The sequence below is a fragment of the Elephas maximus genome, chromosome 20, assembly GCF_024166365.1.
Source record: "Elephas maximus indicus isolate mEleMax1 chromosome 20, mEleMax1 primary haplotype, whole genome shotgun sequence".
Classification (NCBI taxonomy): Eukaryota; Metazoa; Chordata; class Mammalia; order Proboscidea; family Elephantidae; genus Elephas; species Elephas maximus.
In genome coordinates this window covers 22,345,662-22,367,471 of record NC_064838.1, presented here as the reverse complement: position 1 = coordinate 22,367,471, position 21,810 = coordinate 22,345,662, and the positions used below count along the sequence as shown (strand labels likewise).

Here is a 21,810-nt window from a genome sequence, read left to right as displayed (position 1 = left end):
AGGAACTCCAGCTCCAAAGGATGCCCTCTTCTCCTGGCACTGCTTTCTTGGTGATATGAAGTCCCCAAGTCTCTCTGTCCCCTTCTCTCTTTTATATCTCAAAAGAGATTGGCTTAAGACACAATCTAATCTTGTAGATCTCATCAATATAACTGCCAGCAATCCACCTCATTAATATCATAATGACAGGATTTACAACACATTGGAAAATCACATCAGATAACAAAATGGTGGACAATCATACAATACTGGGAATCATGGCCTGGCCAAATTGATACACATTTTGGGGGGCACGGTTCAATCCATAGCACCAGTTAAGATGTTTCAACAGATACAGCGCTGGAGGTGCTCACTTGTCTATGCCAAGAAATTGGAAAAGCAGCTACCTGGCCCATCAACCAGAAGAGATCCATATTTGTGCCCATTCCAAAGAAAGGAAACCCAACAGAATGTGGAAATTATCAAATAATATCACATGCAAGTAAAATTTTGTTGAAATAATTCAAAAACAGTTACAGCAGTAAAATGACAGGGAACTGCCTGATTCAAGCTGTATTGAGAGGAGGATATGGAACCAGGGATATCATTACTGATGTCAGATGGACCTTGGCTGAAGGCAGAGAATACCAGAGAGAAGTTTACCTGTGTTTTATTGATTATGCAAAGGCATTGCACTGTATGGATCATAACAAATTATGTATTACATTGTAAGGAATAGAAATTCCAGAATATTTAATTGGGCTCACAATTGTCGGAACAGAGCAGTGGGATACTGTGTGGCTTAGAATTATTAGAAAAGATGTGTGTTGGGGTTGTATCCTTTTACTATACTTATTCAATCTGTATGCTGAGCAAATAATCTGAGAAGCTGAACTATACGAAGAACGTGGCATCAGGATTGAAGGAAGACTCATTAACAACCCGTGATATACAGATGACACAACCTTCCTTGCTGAAAGTGAAGGGGACTTGAAGCACTTACTGATGAAGATCAAAGATTATAGCATTTAGTATGAATTATACTTAAACATAGAGAAAACAAAAATCCTCACAACTGAACCAGTAAGCAACATCATGGGAAACAGTGAAAAGATTGAAGTTGTCAAGGATTTCATTTGACTTGTATCCACAATCAACAGCCATGGAAGCAGCAGTCAAGAAGCCAAAGGATGTATTGCATTGGGCAAATCTGCTGCAAAAGATCTCTTTGAAGTGCTGAAAAGCAAGGATGTCACTTTGAGAACTAAGGTTCACCTGACCCAAAGCATGGTATTTTTAGTCACCTCATATGCATGTGAAAGCTGGACAGTGAATAAGGAGGACCAAAGAAGAACTGATGACTTTGAATTGTTGTGTTGGTGAAGAATATTGAGTATACCCATAGACTGCCAGAAGAATGAAGAAGTCCGTCTTGGAAGAAGCACAGCCAGCGTGCTCCTTGGAAGCAAGGATGGTGACGCTTTGTCTCGTGTACTTTGAACATGTTATAAGGAGGTGAACAGTTCCTGGAGAAGGACATTATGCTTGTAAAGTATGTTGTTGGTGTTAGGTGCCATCGATTTGGTTCCGACTCATAGAGACCCTATAGTAAAGGGTCAGTGAAAGAGAGGAAGACCCTTAATGAGTTATATTGACATAGTGGCTGCAAGGATGGGCTCAAACATAGCAACGACTGCGAGGATGGTGCAGGACCTGGCAGTGTTTTCTTTTGTTGTATTTGGGGTCACTATGAGTTGCATTCAATTCAGCGACACCTGGCAACAGTGATTACAATGAAGTTAAGTAAGCTCCCTTTCATATATTTATCGACTGCTCATGTTCCTGTTGTCTAAATATTTTTTTTCTTATCTTTTTTTTTTTCTTATGTTCCTATTGTCTAAATATCTTTCACCTAGATGTTATTCTTTTTTAAATAACTTACAGGAGTTATTTATACTGGATTGTTATCTTATATTTATTATCTTATCAGTTACCTTATGTTTATTAGTGGCTAGTGATTGTTGTTTTCCTTAATCCTTCCAGATGATGAATGTATGTTTTTAGTTGTAAAATAGTTGAAAGTATAAATATTTTTATGACTTATATTTTCTACTTGTTTTTAAAAAATTGCTTCTGTACATGGAAATGATAAAGATCTTTTCCTAAATATGCTTAGAAAAATTTTAGTTGTTCTGCTTTTTACATTTAAGTCATTTATTATCCGTAATTGACTTTGTATCTATGGTGTGAGGTGGGATACATACATATATATGTATATATACACACACACACACACACACCAGTATGGAAAATGAAATTTACCAGGCACTTGGTTGAGGAGCCAATTCTTTATCAGTCAAAATGCAATATATGGTCATTGTCTCTGGGCTCTTTGGGCTTTTATGTTTGGAGAATCATATCTGCAAATAATGACACTTTTTTGTTCTTCATCAATCTTTTCTCCCTTTATATCTTTTGCTTACATTACTGTACTTTCTATGGCCTAAATACAATGTTGAGTAGGCATTTTGAGGGTAAATACTACCATCTTACTCTTGATTTTAAGGAGAGTAAAAAAAATCCATTAATGTTTCATCATTTGATAGGATGCTTACTGTCGATTTTATGTTCTTGTTGTTGTTAGGTGCCCTCCTGTTGGCTCCAGCTTATAGCGACCCTGTGTGCAACAGGAGTGGATGCCCAGTCCTGAGCCATCCTCATAATTGTTTGCCGTGTTTGAGCCCGTGGTTGTGGCCACTGTGTCGGTCCACCTGGTTGAGGGTCTTTCTGTTTTTTGCTGATCCTCTACCAAGCATGATGTCCTTGTCCAGGGACTGGTCCCTGTTGATAACATGTATGAAGTACATGAGATGAAGTCTTGCCATCTTCACTCCTAAGGAGCATTCTGGCTGTACTGCTTCAAAGACAAATTTGTTTCTCTTCTGGCAGTCCATGGTATATTCAATATTCTTTGCCAACGCAGTAATTCGAATGTGTCACTTCTTCTTCATCTTATTCATTGTCCAGCTTTGGCATGCATATCAGGCTACTGGAAATAGCATGGCGTGGGTCAGGCACACCAGCCTTCAAAGTGTTCTCTATCTTGGAAAAATCACTGTTCCGTTGTGTGATCCAGGCTGATAATCTCAGTCATTGTTGAGTTCTGTATGTCTTTCACTCCAACACCTAATCATTAGTATATTCTTCAAAATATACCCAGAATCTGACCACTCCCCCCACCCTGACACTACTACCATCCTTATCCAAAAAAAAGCTTACCACTCACCTTGCCTACTGCAGTAGGCTCCCTTTTTCTATTATCATTCTCCAGGCCCCAACTTGACTGTTCTCCAGACAACAACCAGAGTGACTCCTTTAGTTTCATACTTGTCAGAGCAGTGCCTCCTGGTGCAAAATCTCCAATGACTTTCCCTAAAAATAAGAATTAGTCTCACTCATTACCTTGGCCCTCAAGACATTGTCTGGCTTCTCATGCGTGATCTTCTATGACTTCCCCTCACTCATTCCTCACCAGCCACTCTGACCCTGCCTTTCCTGAATGCCCTGAGAATGCCCCCCTCAGGGCCTTCGCCAAGATCTGTTTGGATTGCTCACTTCATCTGGGTCACTCTTATATATCACTCCCAAAAAAGGCAAGTGATAACCCAAATCACTTTCTATCCTCTCTATTTTCACCGTGGACTTGATCTTTACCTGACATTTTATATCTTTTTGTTTATTTTTTATGCCCTCTTAGATTGAAAGACGTTGTGTTGTTTGTTGAGATATTCCTAGATCTGGCAGAGTTCCTGGAATTTAGTAGAGATTCAAATAGTATTTGGTCAAGGAATAAAACAATGAATGAGAAAATGCAGTAATAGTGTTATCAGAGCTAATCAATTTTTAAAATAAACCAGAAATCCATTCTTTTTGTAATGTGGTGACTTTTTAGATATTGGAAATTAAATTTAAATCGTGTAAAAACTCTACATGTACCAACTCTGTCTGCATCAAACAGAACATGTCTGAAGGACAGATATAACCTAAGGGTCACCAGGTCATGACCTCTGACCTAGATAGTGAGAGCAGATATACTGTGAGATTAAAATTATTACATTGGATTATGAATAATCCTACCTCCCTCTCTTAGGAGGGTGTTCAAGATAGCAGCTACTGAGCCTCAGAGGTATTTTTTCTTTCTCTTTTGTTTTAAATTATTGTCTGTTCTATTTCACAGTCTTTTGTGCCCCTACAAAAGTTACTCTTTCCCTCACCAAATGAAGATGTAGCATTTTAATGCACTTTTATTAGATCTTTAGAAACCACATTAATACTTGGAAAAAATAATTTGAAGAAAATTTAAACAAATGCAAAAAAAAAAAAAAAGAGGATGAATCCCAGACTGGCTGGCTGTATCTGAAAAGAAAATTAATAAAGACTAATTAGCTACTTTAAGTTGTTGTGTTAAAATTAGTGAACTCACTAGTTTGCTGTGAGTTATAGCCAGTGCTATTTCTTATAACTAAATAGTGTTGCTAAAAACATAAATTTCATCTTTGAACATAAGTGACTTTGATGAAGTTCGAAGCTGCTTTGCTCTGATAGGTCTAATTAGGAGTTAAGTTTAAAACAAAAGACTACAACTTTATCAGCAACTTGATCTTTACCTGACATTTTATATCTTTTTGTTTATTTTTTATGCCCTCTTAGATTGAAAGATGTTTATCAGCCCACCATTGATGTTGTGTGATTTAAAAAACAGAACAAAAAATTTGAGTTAAGCACCATACTTTTGAGCCCTGTAACATAGGAATATTTTATAGAAGCCAGCATTTTTCAGTAACTTCTCAGTGTGTTTGTTTTATGTTTTCCACATAAATGGGATATATTTGTTGTTTGTCTTTTGCATAATAAAAATGTTTTAGGTTGCAAGATAAGCTGCAGATTTATTAAGATATTGATAAACCCAAAAAACCAAACCCATTGCTGTTGAGTCGATTCCAACTCATAGCAACCCTATAGGACAGAGTAGAACTGCCCCATAGAATTTCCAAGGACTGCCTGGTGGATTTGAACTGCCGACCTTTTGTTTAGTAGCCATAGTGCTTAACCACTACGCCACCAGGAATTCCAAGATATGCATAGTGTCACAATATTATTTCAGGGTCTACGTTTTAGGTAAAAACTTGGCTGAGAATATTCTATTGAGAGATTTCTTAATCTAAATTTCCATTGGGTTTTCTGTGTCAACCCATCAATTGTTATGTCTTTGAGTGTGGTTATCTATGAATGAGTAGAATGGTGTGGATGGTATGTGTATGGCTAAAATGTCTGAATTAATCAGGTTATTTCCTAATGTATTTTTCACTAAAAGCATAACAGTATCAGTTTCTCATCCCAAGGCACTCTATTCTGTTTAAATACTGTATATTGTTGATGTTAGGTGCTGTCGAGTTGGTTCTGACTCATAGCATGGAACACTGCCAAGTCCTACGCCACCCTCACAATCGTTGCTATGTTTGAGCCCATTGTTACAGCCACAGTGTCAGTCCATCTTGTTGAGGGTCTTGCTCTTTTTCCCTGACCCTCTAATTTACCAAGCAAGATGTCCTTCTCCAGGGCCTGGTCCCACCTGATAACATGTACAAAATATTTGAGACCAAGTCTTACCATCCTTGATGCCAAAGAACATTCTAGCTGTACTTTTTCCAAGACAGATTATTTTGTTCTTCTAGCAGTCCATAGTATATTCAGTATTCATTGCCAACATTGTAAATCAAAGGCATCAGTTCCTCTTTGGTCTTCCTTATTCGTTGCCCAACTTTCACATTCATATAAGCGATTAAAAATACTATGGCTTGGGTCAGGCACACCTTAGTCCTCAAAGAGGTGTCTTTGGTTGTTGACACTTTAAAGAAGTCTTTTGCAGCAGATTTGCCCAGTGCAATATGTTGTTTGATTTCTTGACTGGTGCTTCTGTGGGCGTTGATTATGGATCCAAGTAAAATGAAATCCTTGACAACTTCACTCTTTTCTCTGTTTATCATGATGTTGCTTATCGGCCCAGTTGTGAGGATTTTTGTTTCCTTTATGTTGAGGTGTAATCCATACCGAAGGCTGTCATCTTTGATCTTCATCAGTAGGTGCTTCAGGTCCTCCTCACTTTCAACAAGCAGGGTTGTGTCATCTGTATATCAGAGGTTGTTAATGAGTCCCCCTCCAATCCTGATGCCACATTCTTCTTCATATTGTCCAGCTTCTCAGATTATTTGTTCAGCATACGTATTGTATAAGTTTAGTGAAAGGATACGACCCCGATGCACACTTTTCCTGACTTTAAAACCAGGCAGCATCCCCTTGCTCTGTTCCAGCAGCTGCCTCTTGATCTGTGTACAGGTTCCACATGAGCACAATTAAGTGTTCTGGGATTTCGATTCTTCCCAGTGTTGTCCATAATTTGTTATGATCTGCATAGTCGAATGCTTTTGTGTAGTCAATAAAACACAGGTAAACATCTTTCTGGTATTCTCTGCTTTTAGCCAAGATCCATCTGACATCAGCAATGATATCCGTTGTTCCATGTCCTGTTCTGAATCCAGCTTGAATTTCTGGCAGTGCCCTGTCGATATACTGCTGAAACTGCCTTTGAGTGTTTTTTTAGTATAATTTTACTTGTGTGTGATATTAATAATATTGTTTGATAATTTCTGAATCCTGTTGAATAACCTTTCTTTGGAATGGACACAAATATGGATCTTTTCCAGTCAGTTGGCCAGGTAGCTGTCCTCGAAATTTCTTGGTGTAAATGAGTGAGCACCTCCAGCGCTGCATCCATTTGTTGAACCATCTAAATTGGTAGTCCATCAGTTCCTAGAGCCTTGTTTTTTTCCAATGCCTTCAGTGCAGACCAAACTTCTTCCTTAAATACTATTGGTTCTTGATCATATGTTACCTCCTGAAATGGCCAAACATCAACCAATTCTTTTTGGTACAGTGACTCTGTATATTCCTTCCACCTTCTTTTGATTCTTCCCGCATCATTCAATATTTTCTCTGTAGAATCCTTCAATGTTGCAACTCAAGGCTTGAATTTTTTCTTTAGTTCTGGCAGTTTGAGAAATGCTGAGCATGTTCTTTCCTTTTGATTTTCTAACTCCAGGTCTTTGCACGTTTCATTGTATACTTTGTCTTCTGTAGGCATCCTTTGAAATCTTCTGTTCAGCTCTTTTACTTTATCGTTTCTTCCTTTCGCTTTAGCTACTCTACACTCAAGAGCAAGTCTTAGTCTCTTTTGGCATCCATTTGGTCTTTTCTTTCTTTCCTGTCTCTTTAATGACTTTTTTTCTTCCGTCGTGTATGATGTCCTTGATGTCTTTCCACAACCCACCTGGTCTTTAGTCTTTAGCATTCAATGCATCAGATCTATTCCTGAGATGGTTTCTAAATTCTGGTGGGATATACTTGAAGTCATATTTTGGCTCTTGTGGACTTTTATTTAATTTTCTTCAACTTCAACTTGAATTTGCATATGAACAATTGATTGTGTATTCCACAGTTGGCCCCTGTCCTTGTTCTGACTGATGATACTGAGCTTTTCCATAGTCTCTTCCCACAGATGTAATCGATTTGATTCCTGTGTATTCCATCTGATGAAGTCTACGTGTATAGTCACCATTTAGGTTGTTGAAAAAAGGTATTTGCAATGAAGTCGTTTGTCTTGCAAAATTCTATTATGCGATCTCTGGCAGCGTTTCTGTCACGAAGACCATGTTTTCCAACTACTGATCCTTCTTCTTTGTTTCCAAATTTCATTTTCCAATCACCAGTAATTATTACTGCATCTTGATTGCATGTTTTATTAATTTCAGACTTTGGAAGTTGGTAAAAATCTTCAATTTCTTTATCTTTGGCCTTAGTGGTTGGTGAGTAAATATAAAAAATTGTCATATTAACTGGTCTTCCTTGTAGGCTTATGAATATTATCCTATCACTGATAGAGTTGTACTTCAGGGTAGATCTTGAAATTTTCTTTTTGACAATGAATGTATGCCATTCCTCTTCAATTTGTCATTCCCAAAATAGTAGACCATATGATTGTCCAATTCATGATTGTTAATACCAGCCCTTTTTTAATGCCTAGAATATCCATCTTTATGCTTTTCATTTCATTTTTGACATCTTCCAATTTTCCTAGATTCATAGTTAGTACATTCCACATTCCGGTAATTAATGGGTGTTTGCATCTGTTTCTTCTCATTTTGAGTTGTACCACATATGCAAATGAAAGTCCCAAAACCTTGACTCCACCTACTTCATTAAGGCCGACTCAACTTTAATCAGGCAGCTCTTAGGTAGTTTGAGAGCCTTACAACTTGAGTTGTTCATTTTCTGGCACTATATTAGACAATGTTCTGCCGCTATTCATAAGGTTTTCACTGTCAGTTTGTCATAATATGGTGGTGTGCATATTTCTGTGATATTGGAAGCCTTCCACTGGTATTTCAAATACCAGCAGGGTCACCCTTGGTGAACAGGTTTCAGCAGAGCTCCCAGACTAAGACAGACTAGGAAGAAGGACCTGGCAATATACTTCTGAAAAAATTGGCCAGTGAAAACTTTAAGAAGAGCAGCGGAAATACTGTATAGTAAAACATTATCTGGACCATTGAGTTTGAGTTCATCTTGGTCTTCATTCCATGAGCATTACAAGGCTCACGATTCAAAGAAGTGGCCAGATAATAACTGTATCTACCAGATTTAAATAAAGCATTTTCACTGTGGAGCTATAATGGTTAGAATGAGACACCAAAAGAGGATGCAGAGACTCCAAAACTAGTTATTCATTTATTTTCCTTTCTTATATAATATCTTGGTTTTATTTGGTATTAGAGTAATACTTGCCTTATCAAATGAGTAAGGCACTGTTCCTTTTGCTTCTATTTTCTGAAAGAGACTGTAGAGAATTGGTATAATTTCTTCTTTAAATGTTTTGTAGAATTCATTAGTGAAACCATCTGGACCTGGTGCTTTCATTTTTGGAAGGTTATTATTGACTCGATTTTAAAAATAGATATAGGCCTGTTCAGATTATCTGTTTCTCATCATATGAGTTTTAGTAGATTGTATGTTTCAAGGAATTTGTACATTTCATCTATGTTACTAAATTCACGGGCATAGAGTTGTTCATAACATTCCTTTTTTATTATTTTAATTTTCATGGTGTCAGTTTCATTTCTGACATTTGTAATTTGTGTCTTCTATCGTCCTGGTTAGTCTGACTAAAGGTTTATCAATTTTATTGATCTTTTCAAAGAACCAGCTTTTGATTTTGTTGATTTTCTCTGTTGTTTTTCAGTTTCACTGATGTGTTCTCTAATATTTATTATTTCTTCCATTTGCTTTGGATTTAATATGCTCTTTTTTTCCCCGTAGCTTCCAAAAGTGGAAGCTTAGATTATCGATTTCAGATCTTTCTTTTTCTCTCACACCTGCATTCAGTGCTATAAATTTTCCTATATAAAAGCACTGGTTTTGCTACCTTCCACAAATTTTGATAAGTTGTATTTTATTCGGTTCAAAATATTTTCAATTACTCTTGAGACTTCTTTTATCCATGTTTTATTTAGAATTGCATTGTTGGGATCTTCTAGCTGTCTTTGCTATTGATTTCTACTTTAATTCCATTGCTAACTGATACTTTATATGGTTTCTATCCTTTTAAATTTGTTGAGGTGTGTTTTATTACCTAGTGTGTGGTCTAAGTCAGTGGTATGTGTGAGCTTGAGGAGAATGTGTATTCTGTTATTGTTGGATGAAGTATTCTATAAATGTCAATTAGATCCATTTAATTGATCAGTACAAATATGTCCTTACTGATTTTCTGACTGCTGGATCTGTAAATTACCGATAGGAGAGTGTTGAAGTCTCTGCGTATCATAGTGGAGTTCTCCTTGCACTTCTATGAGTTTTGTATGACATGTTTTGATGTTCTGCTTTGAGGTGCATATACATTAAAGATTTTTATATCTTCTTGGAGATTTGACCCCTTTATCATTATGCAATACCCCTCTTTATAACTAGTAATTGTCCTTACTTTGAAATCTGCTTTGTCTGAAATTAATATATCTACTGCCGATTTCCTTGGATTGGTGTTAACATGGTGTATTTTTTCCATTCCTTAACTTTTAATCTATCTATGTCTTTACATTGAAAGTGAGTTTCTTGTTGACAACATATAGTTGGGTCTTGTTATTTTTATACACTTTAGCAATCTCTGTCTTTTAATTGATGTTTCTCAACAACTAGCATTTAAAGTGATTATTGGTATAGTTGATTAATATCTGTTTATTTGTAACTGTTTTCTATTTGTGGTCCTTATTCTTTATTTTTTTGTCTTCCTAGTTTTTTCTCTCTTCTCTAGTTTCAATTATTTTATATTATCTCATTTTCTCTTTTAGTATATCAGTTGTACTTCTTTTTATAGTTTTTTAGTGGTTATCTTAGTGTTTGCAAGGAGCCCTCATGGTGCAAACAAGTGCTTGGCTGCTAACTGAAAGGTTGGTGCTTCAAAACCACTAGTGGCTCCTTGGAAAAAAGACCTAGCAATCTGTGTCCATATAGATTACAGCCAAGGAACTCTATGGATCAGTTCTACTCTGTTACACGAGATCACTATGAGTTGAGATCAACTCAGTGGCACCTAGCAACAACAACTAGTGTTTGCAATATACATTTAAACTAATCTCAGTCCACTTTCAAATAATGCTACAACACTTCATGGGTAGTTCAGGTACCTAATAACAGAATATTCCTAATTCCTTCCTCCCACCCCTTGTAACACTGCTGTCATTCATCTCACCTGTCCATAACCTATAATCTTCCAACATATTGACTCTGTTACTATTTTAAATGAACTGTTAACTGTTAAAAACTGCTTAGAACAGTTAAAAATAAGAAAAAATAAAATTCTGTTTTACCTTCATTTATTCCTTCTCAGATCCTCTACTTATGCTCTTTAAATAGATCTGGACTTCTTGATATATCATTTTTCTTCTCTCTGAAGAACTTCTTTTAATATTCCTTGCAAGGCAGGCATATTAGTCATAATTTCCCTCCATTGATTGATGAAATGAGCATTTTTTGAATTTATGTTCTATGTACCAGGCATTTCATAAGAGGCTGGACATACTTGGAAGATCCTTGTTTTCGTGGAGCCGAATTCTAGTGAGGAATAGAATTTTATCAAATTAACACAAATATATACAGACTGAGACAGGTACTATAAAGGAAAATGACAGCTTTTTTTCCCCATAATCTGTCTTTGATACTCGGAATTCTCTATTTCAGTCTTCCTTCTTTAGTGTTAAAGAAAGTGAGGTGAGAAAGAGGTCAGAATGATCTCAATCTAAATAAAGGTAGCAATGAAGGGAAGATTTCGTGAGATGATCTTGCAGAAGTAGTCACAGGCTAGATTGTGTAAATTCATATAAACTGTCTCATTCCAGGCATTTTAAAGGCCATTAAACAGGGTGACATATTCTGAATTTATAAAGAAACTCTAGTTGCTTTTGGCGGTTAGATCAGAGGGTACCCAGAATAGAAAAAAGGAGACCGCTAGGAAAAGATTACCTTTGTTTAGCCAGCTGCTGATTGTTGAGGGGAGATGGGATTTAGAAATCTTTTTTTTTTTTTTTAATTGGGCTTTAAATGAAAATCAAGTCAGTCACTGATACAAAAGTTTATATATACCTTGCTATATTTTTTTTTATATATACTCCTAGTTGCTCTCCCCCAATGAGACAGCACACTCCCTCTCTCCACCCTGCATTCCCATGTACATTCACCCAGCTTCTGTCCCCCTATGCCTTCTCATCTCCCCTCCAGGCAGGATCTGCCCACACAGTCTCATATGTCTACTTGAGCCAAGAAGCTAACTCCTTAACAGTATCTAATCCCTGTCTGAAGAGTTGACTTTGGGAATGATTCCAGTCTTGAGCTAACAGAAGGTCTGGGGACCATGACCTCCAGAGTACTTCTAGTCTCAGTCAGATCATAAAGTCTGGTCTTTTTAAGAGAATTTGAGGTCTGCATACCACTGCTCTCCTGCTCCATCAGGGGTTCTCTGTTGTGTTCCCTGTCAGGGTAGTCATCGGTTGTAGTTGGGCACCATCTAGTTCTTCTGGTCTCAGGATGATGTATTCTCTGACTTATGTGGCCCTTTCTGTCTCTTGGGCTCCTGATTACCTTGCGTCTTTGTTGTTCTTCATTCTGCTTTGCTCCAGGTGAGTTGAGACCAGTTGATGCATCTTAGATGGCTGCTTGCTAGCGTTTAAGACCCCAGATGCCTTTCTCCAAAGTGGGATGCAGGATGTTTTCTTAATAGATTTTATTATGCCAATTGACCTAGATGTCCCCTGAAACCATGGTGCCCAAACCCCCACCCCTGCTATGCTGGCATTCGAAGCGTCTGGTTTATTCCAGAAACTTTTTTGCTTTTGGTTTAATCCAGTTGTGCTCACCTCTCCTGCATTGTGTGTTGTCTTTCCCTTGTCTACTATCTAATTAGTGAATACCCACCTTTCTCCCTCCCTCCTCACTCTCGTAATCGTCAAAGAATATTTTCTTCTCTGTTTAAACTATTTCTTGAGTTCTTATAATAGTGGTTTCATTCAACATTTGTCCTTTTGCAACCAATTTCACTCAGCGTAATGCCTTCCGGATTCTTCCATGTTATGAAATGTTTCACGGATTCATCATTGTTCTTTATTGATGCATAGTATTCTATTATGTGAATTTACCGTAATTTATTTATCCCTTCATCCATTGATGGACACCTTTGTTGCTTCCATTTTTGCTATTGTAAACAGTGCTGCAGTGAACATGGGTGTGCATATATCTGTTTGTATTAAGGCTCTTATTTCTCTAGGATATATTCCAAGGAGTAGGATGGCTGGATCATATGGTAGTTTTATTTCTAGCTTTTTAAGGAAGTGCCAAGTCGATTTCCAAAGTGGTTGTACCATTTGACATTCCCACCAGCAGTGTATAAGTGTTCCAGTCTATCCACAACCTCTCCAACATTTATTATTTTGCGTTTTTTTGGATTAATGCCAGCCTTGTTGGAGTGAGATAGAATCTCATTGTAGTTTTGATTTGCATTTCTCTAACGGTTAATGATTGTGAGCATTTCCTCATATATGTGTTAGCTACCTGAATGTCTTCTTTAGTGAACTGCCTGTTCATATCCTTTGCCCATTTTTTAATTGTGTTATTTGTGTTTTTGTTGTTGATTTTTTGCAATATCATGTAGATTTTAGAGATCAGACACTGATCGTCATAGCTAAAAACTTCTTCCCAGTCTGTAGGTAATTGTCTTACTCTTTTGGTGAAGTCTTTGGATGCCCACAGGTGTTTGACTTTTAGGAGCTCCCAGTTATCTAGTTTCTCTTCTGGTGTTTGTGCATTGTTAGTCATGTTTTGTATATTGTTTATGCCATGTATTAGGGCTCCTAACATTGTCCCTATTTTTTCTTCCATGATCTTTATCGATTTAGATTTTATATTTAGGTCTTTGATCCATTTTTAGTTAGTTTTTGTGCATGGTGTGAGGTATGGGTCTAGTTTCATTTTTTTGCAGATGGATATCCAGTTTTGCCAGCACCATTTGTTAAAAAGACTGTCTTTTCCCCATTTAGCTGACTTTGGGCCTTTGTCAAATATCAACTGCTCATATGTGGATGGATTTACGTCTGGATTCTCAATTCTGTTCCATTGGTCTACGTATCTGTCATTGTACTAGTACCAGGCTGTTTTGACTACTGTGGCAGTATATGTTCTAAAATCAGGTAGTGTGAGGCCTCCCACTTGCTTCTTCTTTTTCAGTAATGGTTTACTTATCTAGGGCCTCTTTCCATTCCATATGAAGTTTGTGATTTATTTCTCCATCTCATTAAAAAATATCGTTGAAATTTGGATCCAAATTGCATTGCATCTACAGATTGCTTTTGGTAGGGTTGACATTTTTACAATGTTGAGTTGTCCTATTCATTAGCAATGTATGTTTTTCCACTTATGTAGGTGTCTTTTGGTTTCTTGCAGTAGCATCTTCTAGTTTTCTTTGTATAGGTCTTTTATGTCTCTGGTAAGATTTATTCCTAAGTATTTTATCTTCTTGGGGGCTGCTGTAAATGGCATTGATTTGGTGATTTCATCTTCAATGTTCTTTTTGTTGGTGTAGAGGAATCCAACTGATTTTTATATGTTTATATTGTATCCTGAAACTCTGCTGAACTCTTCTATTAGTTTCAGTAGTTTCCTTGAGGATTCCTTAGGGTTTTCTGTGTATAAGATCATGTCATCTGCAAATAGAGATACTTTTACTTCGTCCTTACAAATCTGGATGCTCTTTATTTCATTATTTAGCCTAATTTCTCTGGCTAGGACCTCCAGCACAATGTTGAAAAAGAGTGGTGATAAAGGTCATCCTTATCTGGTTCCCGATCTCAAGGGGAATGCTTTCAGGCTTTCTCCATTTAGGATGATGCTGGTTGTTGGCTTTGTGTAAATGCCCTTTACTATAATGAGGATTTTTCCTCCTATTCCTATTTTGCTGAGAGTTTTTTTTTTTTTTTTTTTTTAATGAAGAATGGGTGTTGAACTTTGTCAAATACCTTTTCTGCATCAATTGATAAGATCATGTGGTTCTTATCTTTTGTTTTATTTATATGATGGATTACGTTGATTGTTTTTCTAATGTTGAACCATCCCTGCATACCTGGTATGAAACCTACTTGGTCATGGTGAATTATTTTTTTGATATGTTGTTAAATTCTATTGGCCAGAGTTTTGTTGAAGATTTTTGTGTCTAAGTTTGTGAGGGTCATTGGTTTGTAATTTTCTTTTGGTATCAGGGATATGCTAGCTTCATAGAATGAGTATGGAAGTATTCCATCCTTTTCTATGCCTCTGGCGTTAACTCTTCTCTGAAAGTTTGGTAGAATTCTGCAGTGAAGCCGTCTGGGCCAGGGCTTTTTTTTTGGGGAGTTTCTTTTAACTGCCTTTTCAATCTCTGCTTTTGTTATGGGTCTATTTAGTTGTTCTACCTCTGTTTGTGTTAGTTAAGGTTTCTACAAATTGATCCATTTCTTCAGGTTTTCAAATTTGTTAGAGTACAGTTTTTCGTAGTAATCTGATATGTCTTAATTTTAGTTCAGTCTGTTGTAATATCACCCATTTCATTTCTTCTTTGGGTTATTTGCTTTCTCTCCTGGTTTTCTTTTGTCAGTTTGGCCAATGGTTTATCAATTTTGTTAATTTTTTTCAGAGAACAAGCTTTTGGTCTTATTAACCCTTTCAACTGTTTTTCTGTTCTCTATTTCATTTAATTCTGCTCTGATTTTTTATTATTTGTTTTCTTCTGGTGCCTGAGGGTTTCTTTTGTTGCTCTCTTTCTATTTGTTCAGGTTGTAGGGATAATGCATTGATTTTGGCCCTTTCTTCTTTTTGGATTTGTGTATTTATTAATATAAAAATTGACCTCCAAGCACCACTTGTGCTGTGTCCAAAACTTTCTGATAGGAAGTGTTTTCATTCTCATTGGAGTCTATGAATTTCTTTATTCCATCCTTAATGTCTTCTATAATCCAGTAGTTTTTGAACAGAGTATTGTTCAGTTTCCAAGTGTTTGATTTCCTTGCTTTTTCTGTTATTGATTTCTACTTTTATGGCCTTATGGTCAGTGAAGATGCTTTGTAATATTTCGATGTTTTGGATTCTGTTAAGACTTGCTTTATGACCTAATATGTGGTCTATTCTAGAGAATGTTCCATGTGCACTGGAAAAGAAAATATACTTGGCTGCTTTTGGGTGGGGTGTTCTGTATATGTCTATGAGGTCAAGTTGGTTGATTGTGGCATTTAGATCTTCTGTGTCTTTATTGAGCTTTTTTCTGGACGTTTTGTCCTTCACCGAAAGTTGTATGTTGAAGTCTGCTACTATTACTGTGGAGCTATCTATCTCATTTTTCAATGCTGTTAGAGTTTTTTTTATATATCTTGAAGCCCTGTCATTGAGTGCATAAATATTTAATATGGTTATATCCTCCTGGTATATTGTCCCTTTAATCACTATATAGTGTCATTTCTTGTCCTTTATGATGAATTTAACTTTAAAGTCTATTTTGTCAGAAGTTAATATTGCCACTCCTGGTCTTTTTTGATTGTCGTTTGCTTGGTATATATTTTTTTCCATCCTTTCAGTTTTAGTTTGTTTGCGTCTTTAAATCTAAAATGTGTCTCTTGTAGGCAGCCTATAGACAAATCATGTTTTTTAATCCATTCTGCCACTCTTTGTCTCTTTGTTGGTGCATTTAGTCCATTTACATTCAGCGTAATTATGGATAGGTTTATGAGTTTAGTGTTGTCGCTTTGATGTCTTGTTTTTGTGTGTTGTTGACATTTTCTTTTTCCCACTTAATTTTTTGTGCTGAGTAGTTTATCTGTATATATTGTGTTTTTCTCTTATTCATTGTTGTTGATTTAGTTTTTGCTGAATCTTTATTTTTTTCTTGTATTTTAGTTTGATGAGTAGGATTGTTAGTCTCCTTTGTGTTTACATTAATATTTACCTCTATTTTTCTAAGCTTAAACCTAAATTTTTTTTCTTTGTACTGTCTTAATTCCTCTCCAGATGAAAGATTTATGACTACATTTTTTAGTCCCTCTTTATTGTTTAATTTTGTCTTCTTTGACATAATGACATCGCTGTTTCTCTGTTGTGTTTTTTTTTTTTTTTATCTTGATTTATTTTTTGTGATTTCCCTATCTGGGTTGACATCTGGTTGCTCTGTCCTGTGTTCTAGTCTTAGGTTGATACCTGATATTATTGAATTTCTAATCAGTGAATTCCCTTCGGTATTTCTTTTCGTTTTGGTTTGGTTTTGACAAATTCCCTAAACTTCTGTTTATCTGGAAATGTCCTAATTTCCCTTTCATATTTGAGAGTTAGTTTTGCTGGGTGTATGGTTCTTGGCTGGCAATTTTTTTCCTGCAACACTTTTTATACGTCATCCCATTCCCTTCTTGCAGGCATGGTTTCTGCCGAGTAGTCCAAGGGTGTACTTATTGACTCTCCTTTGTAGGTGACTTTTTGTTTCTCCCTAGCCACTCTTAAAATTTTCTCTTTATCTTTAGTTTCGGAAAGTTTGATTATAATATGTCTTGGTGACTTCCTTTTGAGATCTACTTTATGTGGTGTTCAATGAAGATCTTGGATAGATATCGTCTCATCTTTCACAATATCAGGGAAGTTTTCTGCCAACAAATCAACAATTCTGTCTGTATTTTCTGTTATCCTTCCTTGTTCTGGTACTCCAATCACTCACAGGTTATTTCTCTTGATAGAGCCCCACATGATTCTTGGCGTTTCTTCATTTTTTTTTTTTTATTATTTTATCTGTTTTTTCTTCAAATATGTTGCTGCCAAAATTTTTATCTTCAGTATCGCTAATTCTGCCTTCCATTTCCTCAGTTCTGCTCCTCTGATTTTCTATCGAGTGGTTTAATTCTGGTGTCCCCCCCCCCCCGCTTTAGTCTAATTCTGTAGTTTTATTGTTAATCTTGTGAATTTCTGATTGCTGTCTCTGTATGGATTCTTGCAGCTTATTAAATTTTTCATTACGTTCTTAAATAATGTTTTTCAATTTCTTCAACTGCTTTATCTGTGTGTTTCTTCATGTATTCTGTGTTTTGCCTGATCTCATTCCTGATGTCTTGAGCAGAGTTCTGTATATTAATCTTTTGTATTCTGCATCTGGTAGTTCCAGGATACACCTTCATCTGGAAAAGTCCTTGATTCTTCATTTTGAGAGCTTGTTGAAGTGATCAAGGTCTGCTTATTTATGTGATTTGATATTGACTGTTGTCTCCAAGCCATCTACAAGTTATGGTTTTAATTTATTTTATCTTTGCTTCCTGTGTCCTAGCTTCTTGCTTTGTTTTGTTTTGATATGCCCAGATAGTTTGCTTGAGTGAGCTAGCTTGATTATTTTTGCTTTTGAAGCTCTAACGTCCTGTCACCAGATAGCTAAAGCTATTACCAGACTTATGATCCTAGGGGTCTATTCATTTTTCTTGTATGGATTCAGCTCAGGTGTCCAGGTAGTTGGTCATGAAGTGTGTGATACAGGCTCTGTCTTACAACCTTAGAGGGGCAGAGGTGATTGGTGTAGGTACAGTTATCTGTTTGCAGTAGGCAGTCACTCTCTGAACAAGGCAAGGGGCTGACAACCATCCCCCAATTATCTGTGAGGAAACCAGGTCCCTGTTCTGTAGAGCACGTAGGTGGGTAGGTTTTGCAGCCGGACCATGGGCACCCAGTGCTTTTGGTTGTAAGGACTGGGAGGTACCACTTATTCCTGGACCCCTTTTGCAGGTTGCTAGGGGATGCGGGTGATGCCACCAGTCCTTAGGTCCCTAATGCGGCTAGGTGAGGACCCTGTTTAATAGTGAAAGTGGCATCAAACATCAAAAACCCACCTCTCCACTGCATAGCTGAAACAGTTGCAGTCTGCCAATAAGGATCTATTCTCCTGAAACGGGCCCACACAGATCCATGCAGGGGTGAGTATTCGAACTCTATGGAGCATTTGTCCCTGAATAGGAGCTGCTTCTGTTCTGAGCTTGCCAGCTTAGTGGAGCTGGCAGATTATCTATTCCCCCATTTGTTAATTTATTCCTACTCTAAGGCTGGAAAAATGGCTTAGGATGTACAGCAGGACCTATGTCAGGCCCAGGGAAATCGACATCCACTGAAGCAAGCTTGGGGGCTTTGGGCATGGTAAAATAAATGCAAGTACTTAGCTTTTGCCGAGAGTGCTGTTCTACTCTGGTTTTGGAGTGTGAGTAGGGTGTGTGGCTCACTGTCTCTGCCTCCGGAAGCCGTATCTGGAATACTACCACCAGCCCCGCCATGGTAGCTCCAGGGGATCGTGCCTAAGTGTTCACACCGAATCAGGTCCAGCAACTCTTTGCCACTTCTGAACCGTCTTTACACCCCTTGCCACTCAGTCCATTTTCTAACTTTGCCTTTGATGTTCAGGGCTCCTAGCTTTTCATATATACAATCGCTTTACCTGTTTTTTTGGGTCTTTGCTGTAGGCGGGATCACTGGAAGCATGTGACTACTCTGCCATCTGGGCCCCGCCTCTTGGAATTTAGAAATCTTGAGATAAAAATGATAGAATTTGGTAGTAGATTGGATGTGGGGGGGGGGGTGTGCAATATTTTTATCATGAAGCTAGGTGGATGGTTGGTGCAGTTAACCAAGATGGGCAACATTAGAAGACTAAAATTTTGGGGGGGGTAGGAGGGTGGAATGCGATGGGAGGGTACGGTGTGGCTGGTGCAGAAAGATCATGTGTTTCTTTTTAAGAGTTTTAAGCTGATGTCATCATCCATACAACAAACAACCCGTTGCTGTTGAGTCAATTTGGACTCATAGTGACCGTATACCAAAACCCAAACCCATTGCCATCGAGTTGATTCCCACTCATAAAAAAACAAACAACCCGTTGCTGTTGAGTCAATTTGGACTCATAGTGACCGTATACCAAAACCCAAACCCATTGCCATCGAGTTGATTCCCACTCATAGCGACCCTAAAAGACAGAGTAAAACTGCCCTATAGAGTTTCTGAGGAGTGTCTGGTGGATCTGAACTGTCGACCTCTTGGCTAGTAGTCATAACTCTTAACCACTGTGCCACCAGGGCTCCCCAGTGACCCTGTATTGTTGTTAGGTGCCTTCGAGTCAGACCCAACTCATAGCAACCCTATAGAACAGCATAGAACTGCCCTATGGGGTTTCCAAGGAGTGGCTGGTGGATTTGAACCATCGACCTTTTGGTTAGCGCCATGAAGGGCTCCCCAGTGACCCTATAGGTAACCTAAAAAGTATCTCTTCCACCTGGCTTGATAATAAAGTGATCTATTTATTGGGCAGCATTGTTGTGCATATTTGTACAACCATTCCTTGCTGAGGGCTCCTGGCTGAAATCAATCTAAGGCTTCATTTTCCAGTGACGCAGCTTCGCCCTGGCCTGGCTGTGTCTGCAGGGAGAAGGGATTGACTTTCTAAATCTCCTTCCCAGAGGAAACAGCTTTTTCTGATTCCTACATATGGGGACTGTATGCTCTAACAATGTGTCTCATAATAGCAGTGTGGGCCTAACAGGGGACAAGTTAAGATTTTTTTTTTAATACAACTTTATTGAGATACAATTCACATATCATACAATTCACCCATTTAAAGTGTACCATTTAATGGTTTGAGTATACCCACAGTTATATAACCATCACCACAGTCAATTTTAAAGCATTTCCATCTCCAAAAGAAATCCTGTACCCGTTAGCAGTCACCCCCCATTTCCCCCCAATTACCTTCTCATCCCAATAGGCAACCACTATTCTACTTTTTATCTGAATTTGCCTGTTCTTAACATTTCATAGAACTAGAATCATACAATATGTAGTCTTTGTGTCTGGCTTTTGTCACTTAGCATATTTCAAGATTCATCCAAGTTGTAGCATGTATCAGTATTTCATTCCTTTTTATGGCTAAATAATATTCCATTATATGCCTGTGTCACATTCTCTTAGCCATTCACCAGTTCGTGGAAATTAGAGTTGTTTCTACTTTTCGACTGTTATGACTAATGCTGCTGTAAAATTTGTTTACAAGCTTTTGTATGGACATATATATATATATATATTTTTTTTTTTTTCTCTAGGATTAAAATTGTTGGTTCATATGTATTCAACCTTTTGGGCAACTGATAGACTGTTTTTCAAAGTTGTTGCACCATTTTACATTCTCACCAGTTTCAATTTCTCCTCATTCTTGCCAATGTTTGACATTATTTATCTTTTTCTGTTATGTTCATTTTAGTCGATGAGAAGTGGTGTTTCTTTTGTTTCCCTAATGGGTAATAGATAACTTCTCAGGTGCTTATTGACCATTTGTATATCTTCTTTGAAGAAATGTCCATTTGGATACTTATTTTTGAAAAAATTTGGTTGTCTTTTTATGATTGAGTTTAAGAATTCTTTATATAGTCTAGATATATATAAGTCAAATATATGCAAAAATGTCCTACCATTTTATGGCTGAGATGATTTTTTGAGTTACCTCTGTAAATCTCTGAGGTAATTTGCAAAGGTCTTCTATGATTATTAGACTGAAAAGGTATATCTTCAATTTGAGAGTAATCCACAGGGTTAAAATGGAATGCTATTCTAATGAAATCAATGTGCTAGAGTGAAAGGAATCCAAAATTAGAAGTTGAAGACTTTAGTTCTAGTCCTGGCTCAGCCACTAAATACAAGTCGCCTGATCTTCCTAGGCCATTGTTTCTTTACTTGTAAGATAGGATTGGTTACGTTATCTAAAATACTCTTCTACTAAAAAACTAAATTTAAAATTTAAGCTGAACAGAGTGACGCTAATTTTCCTTCCAAGGCAAAAAAAGATACTAACTTCTAGGTCTTGAAACAATAGAGAGCTTTGGATGGAATTATTTTTCTTCTTTTTTCATTGAGAATTTGCCAAAATATCACTGTGCAACAATGGCCTTGAGAATCCTCTTGTCTTCTTCCCTTCTAGGCAATTTGTTGAAACTAACACCTAAATGACAAGCTTAGAAAATATTTCCTTAAAAAAAAAAATTTCCTTAAGATAGTATAATTCAGTTTGGTGAGTAATATCTAAATTCTTACAAAATCTGTCATCTGAAGGAGACATCTGTCACATGTCCATGGATGTTGATTGCTGAAAGTGGC

At 37.1% G+C, this 21,810-nt stretch overlaps 1 protein-coding gene across 2 annotated transcripts in view; it reads left to right on the top strand.

The window, feature by feature from the left end:
* Window positions 1-21,810, top strand: part of CNTN3 (contactin 3) — a 465,770-nt gene that overhangs the window by 185,676 nt on the left and 258,284 nt on the right. The window lies entirely within an intron of this gene.